The 7,870-nt window shown below is 51.2% G+C and overlaps 1 pseudogene; it reads left to right on the top strand.

The window, feature by feature from the left end:
• The first annotated feature begins 2,115 nt into the window (after positions 1-2,115).
• On the top strand, positions 2,116-7,620 carry LOC119308937 (annotated as a pseudogene).
• Positions 7,621-7,870: the final 250 nt, after the last annotated feature.

The raw sequence follows: 7,870 nt of genomic DNA, 5'->3' as shown, positions 1-7,870 counted from the left end.
TTTTGCAATACACTTTTGTTGCATCTCAAGATTGTGTGTGTGTGTGTGTGTGTGTGTGTGTGTGTGTGATACACATAGCTTCTGGTTTTAGCCTTAAATACAAACTTGAAATTAAAATATTGTGGATTTCAAATTGAATTTTAAATATTGTTGATTATGTGCGTTGTGATGTTGGAAAGATTTAATTATCAATATGTACGTAATTGTGGAGATGAGAAGAAAAAGGCAAAATTATAGGGCCCTCGTTTTAAGGCTGCTAGAAAAGTATAAACTTTTCTCGTGACCAAAAACTTCTCCGTCCTCACCTAAAGCGGTTTTGGGCACCAAAATATTGGGACGCTGTATATGTGTTCCATCAAATTAGTATACTCTCTTTTTTCTAGAATACGCAAGATGAGTGTACAGAAATCCAAGCCAATGCATGGATCTTTTTAGTACTCCCTCCGTTCCTTTTTACTCCACATATAAGTTATAAGTTTTGGTCAAAGTCAAACTACACAAAGTTTGACCAAATTTATATTAAAAAATATGAACATCTACAATGCTTAAACTATATAATATGAAAATACATTTTATGGTGCATCTGAAAATGTTGATTTCATATTGTGAATGCTGATATTTTTTAATATAAAGTTAGTCAAACTATGCAAAGCTTGACTTTGACCAAACCTTATATGCATACTAAAAAGAAACGGAGGGAGTACTACGTTTCTTCAACCAACGACTGCAGAATTCAAATTCATTGGCCTTTGGTCATCACAAGTCAAAGTAATGCAAACCGACCCGACGTCCGAGGTGTCGTCCCAGATCCTTCTACACCAGTCCGCACCTGCACCCACCTCTGCATATGGTCGGCATCGCACAGCTGGTTGGCCTCTGCATCTGGTACCGGATCGGGTCGGCGGGCGCACGTTGGTCACCAGCGATGGCCGGGGACGAGACTTGCCTGCTCCCACGTGTGTGCCCATCCGTGCTCCCACATATGTGGCATGATTTGATTGGAACAAAATAATGCCCGGTCCCACCCCCTTAAAATCAGGGGGAAGATGATTAGATTAGAAAAAAAAAGATAACCGTAGGATGAAGTGGGAGCACGGATGGGAGCATGAGGAGGGAGCAGGAAAGCAGGATGCGATGGCCGGGTTCTCATGCCCCCCATTAATGGCGTGTTTGGCGGGTTGACCACCTCAGGTCCCATCATCACTTGTCTAATTACAATTAACTGCACCAGCTGATCGTCGAACAGAGAGCCGTTTGCCATACTATTCGTGTACTGTTCTAATCCAATCCGTTGACTTGCAGGAGTAAGAGCAAGTATAATAGAGCTGAGTCAGCGGGCTATAAGAAATAAACTAGTATATTTCTGCTTAGTTGGAGGAAAGAGAAGAGGAGAGAGAAGGTAAGCGGGCTCTTCGTGAAGAGCCAGCTCTAGCACGTGCTCCTAGGAACTTTGTGAGAATAAAATATGGGCCACATAATAAAAAAGTAGTACACTCTTTTAATCTACTATTATACATGTTGGCTATAAAATGGCCTATAGATGACATGGCACTGGCTTATAGCCAGCAGCTGGCTATACTATTAACCATGCTCTAAGAACGAAGCTAGGTGCGAGTGGATCCATGCGGGCTCACCGCCCAACCCTTCCTAGTTTAACCTCTTACTGGAACCACGCACATGGAGATCACAGACGCTGCTTAGGCGCCCGCAGTATATAAACACATACATATGCGCCACAGGCAGAGGTTACCCAACACACACATTTAGAATCTAGTTTGAGCACAAGGAGAGAAGAAGAGTCTACACAGCACATAGGTTTAGAATGTAGTTAGAGCAGAGGGAGAGAAGAAGATGCTACTCAGGACACAGATTTAGAATGTAGTTAGAGCAGAGGGAGAGAAGAAGAGGTTACCCAGCGCACAGATTTAGAATGTAGTTAGAGCAGAAGGAGAGAAAAAGAGGCTACCAAACACAAATTTCGAATGTAGTTACACCAGAGGGAGAGAAGAAGAGGTTACTCAACACATAGATTTAGAATGTAGTTGGACCAGAGGGAGAGAAGAGATCAAGGGACGGAAGGAGAAGCGACCGTCGGCCAGTCAGGGCGGCGACTGGATGGCTCCCAACTCGTTCTTGGCGCCGGCGCAGGCGGTGAAGGGCGTGGCGAAAACGATGGCTCACCGCCGCCAGGCCGTCGTTGGGTTCCTGTTTGCTCTCATCGTCATCCTCGTGCTCCACACCACCGTGGTGTTTGGCCCGTCCCGGTCCACGAATGACATTGATTAGTGCTCCCTCCGTTCACAAATATAAGATGTTTTGGATATTTCATTATAGACTACATACATACTGAAATGAGTGAACGGAGACATTAAAATGCATGTATATACATCCAAATCAGAAAATAGTTTGAACATCTTAGAATAGTGAATGAAGGGGGTACTTAGTAGTGGTAATCTTCTTCTGTTGTCAGTTATCTATGATCTTTTGTAGTGGGATAGGGTAGGTATATGATGCAACCTCTTCTGTTTGAGGTTCGATCTCGATTGTGTTGTTCTAATCCCCATCTTATGTGAGCTCGGGTGAATGGTAAAAAAATTCAAAGGAAAAATCTGATTTTGTTGTGTGAAAAATTGACAAATGTTTTAATATAGCTTGCAAAATTTCATCCTGCAATGACGTGGAAGACGTGGCAAAAAATTCGATAACATACCATTTTGGAGCATCAATTTGGTCTGCCATATTTTCCACAAATATCATCTAGTGATGAAATTTTGCAAGCTATGAAAACATTTTTCAATGTTTGACACAAAAAAAATCAGAATTTTTTGATTTCTTTTCCTTTTTATTTGATTTTACTGTTCACTCAATCCCACATGAGCTTGAGATCAGAACAGCCGCCTCCGGTCCAACTTCCACTTTTCTCTCCATGTTTATTTCCTTTAGTACTGGCATGTCTTGGTTTCTCCCCACTAACATATTCTCTTTCTGTCCATTATTTGACACAAGTTGTTTATGTGCTGCGGACCAGTGTTTGCGTGGTGTGTAGTTCTGCAGTGTTTCCTATAGAATCCACCCCCGATCCATACTTACCTAGTATTTCTTCTAAGTGATCTTTGTTAGAGATATATTTGGAATACATGTATTTGGTAGTCTAGGATTTGTAATCCGTCTCCTACCTTATCTCCCAGAGAGGCATCTTGCCCTCCAAGTCTTGTACTCAATATATACTCGCCCTCAAGGCTCAGTAATACATCCATCATATTCCGCAACAATCTCTCTCTCTCTCCCTTCTAACATGGTATCAGCCTAATCACGATCCAAATCCTAGCCGCCGCCGCTTTCGCACCCGCGCGCCGCCCCCGGGGCGGTCGGCCTCCATGACCGCCGCCGGGGGCCGCGCCGCCCGTACCTAGGGTTCGTCCGCCGGCCGTGTTGGCCGGCTGCCCTAGAGAGTCTTTTTTTCCGATCCTTTGATCCGGGTTTTCTCTCTCTCGCCGGTCGCTTTGATCGGCGTTTTTCTTTTTGGTTTCCCGATCTGCTTGATCGGTTTGCGTCGCCCGCCGCCGCCGTCGACCCCGTGCGCCTCTACTCCGACTTCGGCATCGATTACACCGGCGTCTTCACCGACCCGGCGGCCTTGCGCGTCGTCCGCGCGTCTGCCCGCCGGTCGCCCCGACCCGGCGGCCTCGCGTCATGCGGCGGCCAATCATAGCCGCTGTTCGCGCGCCGGCCCGCCCGTCGATCTACGCCGGCCGTCACCGCCCTGCTCCGACCGGGACTCCTGCATCACCCCGACCCGGCGGCCTCGCGTCATCCGGCGGCCAATCATAGCCGCCCTGCCGCCCGCCGTCGCCGGCTTCATCCCGGACTCCGCCGCCACCACTCCTCCACCGAGCGGCGTCCGCGACCTCGCGCGCGATCGGCTTGATCACCCACTCGCCGTCGCGATCCGCCTCGTCTACGCCGCGCGACCGACCTGGCCCGTCAGTTACGCGCGCCTCCGCAGGTCCCGTGAAGATTGTCCCCGAGTTCAGCGCGCCTCTTCACCGATCGAGCATCGGGCTGCCGCTGCGTCGCCCCGTCGGGCCGCAGCGCCGCCGCCCCGTGGTTCTCCTCGCGGCTTCATCGACTCGTGCGTCGCCGCTGCGTCGCCCCTTCGGGCCGCAGTGTCGTGATACGCGGTCCCCGCCGCCGCCCCGAGGCCGTCCCCGCGGCTGCACCGACTCGCGAACCGCCATTGCGTCGCCCCTTCGGGCCGCAGCATCGTGGCCCGCGGCCCGCGGTCCCCGCCGTCGCCCCGACCTGCCCGCCGCCACTACGTCGTCCCTTCGGGCCGTAGCGTCGCGACATGCGGTCCACTTCGCCGTCACCGCGCGTCGACCTCCAGTGGTATGCGCCGCGCCGTCTCCCTTGGCGCGGGAACGCCACCGTCCGCGCCTGTCTTCGTCATGCTGTGAGGGTTCTTCGCCTATTTCGAGCATCGCCGCCGCACTCCTAACCTAGCCGCCGCTGCCTCTGTCAGGCCGCCGCCGCGGCTCTTCTTTGGCCGCTGACGCCGCTATCTCCGTAGCCGCCGTCGCCGCCCGTCCACCCCCTTCGTGTTCGTCCAGCACCAGCCCGTCGCCAGCGTCGCCGTCATCTACCCCGACCGCTTCATCTACTCCGACAACCGCGGGTGACATTGGCCCCACGCCGATTGGCGCCGCAACCATCGTCGAGTCCTTCTCTGCTGGCCTCTCCGACTTCTTCGATATGGCGTACAACTCGTGCAGGTCCCAGTCTACGGATGCCCGGTGCCGGCAACACCGTTGCGTGCCTTCGTCCACGACGTGTTCCCGGGCCCGGCAAGCCTGGTGCGGCGCTTCGTCAACTTCGTCTTCGTCCGTCTACGCATGCCTTGTGCTGGCAACACCGGCGCGTGCCTTCATCTACGATGTGTCCTCGGGGTTGGCAACCCCGGCGTGACGCGTCGTCAACACGATTCTCCTTCCCGGCGCACCACTTCTTCGACACCACTGCGCCCATGACAAACTCGGCGCCTCCTTGCGCCCGCGGCTCCACGGCGACTCCCTCGACACCGGCTACCCCGACTGGACATCGACCATGGCGTTCTTTGCACGACTACCTCGACCACGGCTACACCACCCTACGCTCTCGGCTATGTCGACATCGGCACAAAGGGTTATCATCCGCTTGAGTAACTTGTCGGCTTCCTCTACAGTCAACGCGTCCGCGACGCGACACTGTCCACGACGATTCCGCTACGACTGCAGGGGGATGTCAGCCCGTCGGCTGCTACTCTCTCCAGTTTGACCGTCCGTGACGCTCCTGTTGTTCGCAACGCTACCGCTACGACTGCGGGGTGATGTTAGAGATATATTTGGGATACATGTATTTGGTAGTCTAGGATTTGTAATCCGTCTCCTACCTTATCTCCCGGAGAGGCATCTTGCCCTTTAAGTCTTGTACTCAATATATACTCGCCCTCGAGGCTCAATAATACATCCATCATATTCCGCAACAATCTTTCTCTCTCCCTTCTAACAATCTTATATTTCTTTACGAAGGTAGTACTAACTGAAAGTTAACGCTGGGCAGTACTGCCAAACAAGCTACAAGATTCGCTCATGGAGTTTCTAGTCTCAAAACGGGATCACATATATTTTATAAAATTTTAAAATTTTGTGAGTCGTTTATTTATATACATGATTTACTTTAGGATAATATATGCTTGCTTCTTCCTATGTGTGTAGTCGTTCTGCAGTCTACATCGGGCGAGCAAAATGCCAGGACCTCTTCTCCTCAAGCGTTGTTGGCACCTAATAATTCTATTCAAGGTATATCAATTACTACTGCGCGTCGGGTCATATTGTTACATAGCACAGGTATCAGGGTAGTAGATATGTGTATGAAACTATGAATACGATTATACCAAATTCATAGTTGTAGATACATATACCAAATCCTAGGTATTTTGTTCAGTTTTGCTAGAACTCATCTAGAGGAGATATAATTTGGTCTTATTCATCTTTTATAGCCATTGGATATGTGATGTTATAAGATGCGTGTGTGCTGACGTGGGTTGTATTTGTTCTTATTTTCAAAGTGAATGAGACCAAATTATGTCTCATCTAGATGAGTTCTAGGTACTCCCTATTTTGTTTGTTGATTGGCATACTAACATTGACAACTGCAGTACATGACATAGATAACGGGCAGAAGGACGACGCAGCCAAGAACGATGGGGAAAGAAGGGACCAGTTAGGCCAAACAGTAAAAAGTGATGCTAATGACAAGATGCAGGAAGATCTCATTGGGCAAGTACTCGATGGAGACGTCAAACATGGTAGGTTGCGCTTAGCTTGCTTCTGTTGGAATGCCATTTCATTCATCATCTGAATCGGCCGCGTGCATGCAGGTACTCCGCGGAAGCCCATCTGCGACCTCTCTGACCCTAGGTACGACATCTGTGAGATCACTGGAGACGCCCGTGCCATCGGTGCCAACCGCACCGTCCTCTATGTCCCGCCAGCCGACGAACGCGGCACCGATGGCCCGGAGTGGGCCATCAAGGACCAGTCCCGCAAGAACCTGGGGGACATCAAGGAGGTGAAGGTCAAGACCCTGAGCGCCGCCCAGTCCTTGGTGGCGCCAGAGTGCACCTCTCGGCACACTGTCCCTGTCGTCGTTTTCGCCATGAATGGGATCATAGGCAACCCATGGCACGACTTGAGCGATGTCCTGATCCCGCTCTTCATCACCACCCGCGCCTACGACGGCGAGGTCCAGTTCCTTGTCACCGAGCTCCAGCCGTGGTTCGTGGACAAGTATCGTCTCATCCTCACCAACCTGTCACGCTACGACATTGTCGACTTCAACAAGGACGCTGGTGTCCGGTGCTACCCGCATATCATAGTCGGCCTCCGCAGCCATGGTGACCTCGACATCGACCCAACCCGCACGCCGCACAACTACACATTGCTAGATTTTCGACTCTACATCCGGGAGGTCTTCTCGCTTCCGCCGGAGAGCCGAGGAATCCCGTACAAGGAGGCCAGTAAGAAGAACGCAGCCAGCAACGACAATGGCACTGTCACGGAGAAACCAAAGCCGCGGCTCTTGCTCATCAATCGCGGAGAGAGCAGGAAGTTCGTCAACTTTCCGGAGGTCTCCCCGGCGGTGCAGGCAGCCGGGTTCGAGCTACTGGTCATGGAGCCGACCCGTGACATGGGGATGGAGGAGTTCGCCCGGGCGGTGGACTCGTGCGACGTGCTGATGGGTGTGCACGGGGCGGCGCTCACAAACTTCTTCTTCCTACGCACCAACGCGGTGCTGCTGCAGGTGGTGGGGTTGGGCCTCGAGCGCGAGGCCTTGCATTACTACGGCAATCAGGCCAAGGCGGTGATGGTGCAACACATCCAGTACTTCATCAGCGCCGAGGAGAGCACGCTCTACGAAAAGTACGGCAAGGACCACCCGGCGGTAAGTGACCCGGAGTCGGTACACAAGCAGGGTTGGCAAGGTGCAAAGCGGTACTTCTGGGCGGAGCAGGACATCAGACTCAACGTCACCAGATTTGCTCCCACGCTGCATCAGCTGTTTCAGACGCTCCGGGAGTAGAAGAAATACTTCCTCCGTCTCATAATGTGAGACGTTTTTTAACACTTAGTGTCTGTCAAAAAGTGTTTTATATTATGGGAAGGAGGGAGATACTACTAGCTAGTACTATGTCATATTTCTAAATGTAAGACGTTTTGGCAAATAGGTGTAGGGTTACAAGGAGCGAGCTTAAAAGCACAACATGGAAGCAGACAAATTGCTTCTTTCTTGTTGTTTCAATCATCAGATCATTATACAAGAATTAAGCACA

The sequence above is a fragment of the Triticum dicoccoides genome, chromosome 5B (assembly GCF_002162155.2).
Source record: "Triticum dicoccoides isolate Atlit2015 ecotype Zavitan chromosome 5B, WEW_v2.0, whole genome shotgun sequence".
NCBI lineage: Eukaryota > Viridiplantae > Streptophyta > Magnoliopsida > Poales > Poaceae > Triticum > Triticum dicoccoides.
The sequence above is the reverse complement of the archived record's forward strand: the minus strand, read 5'-3'. Positions and strand labels throughout refer to the sequence as shown.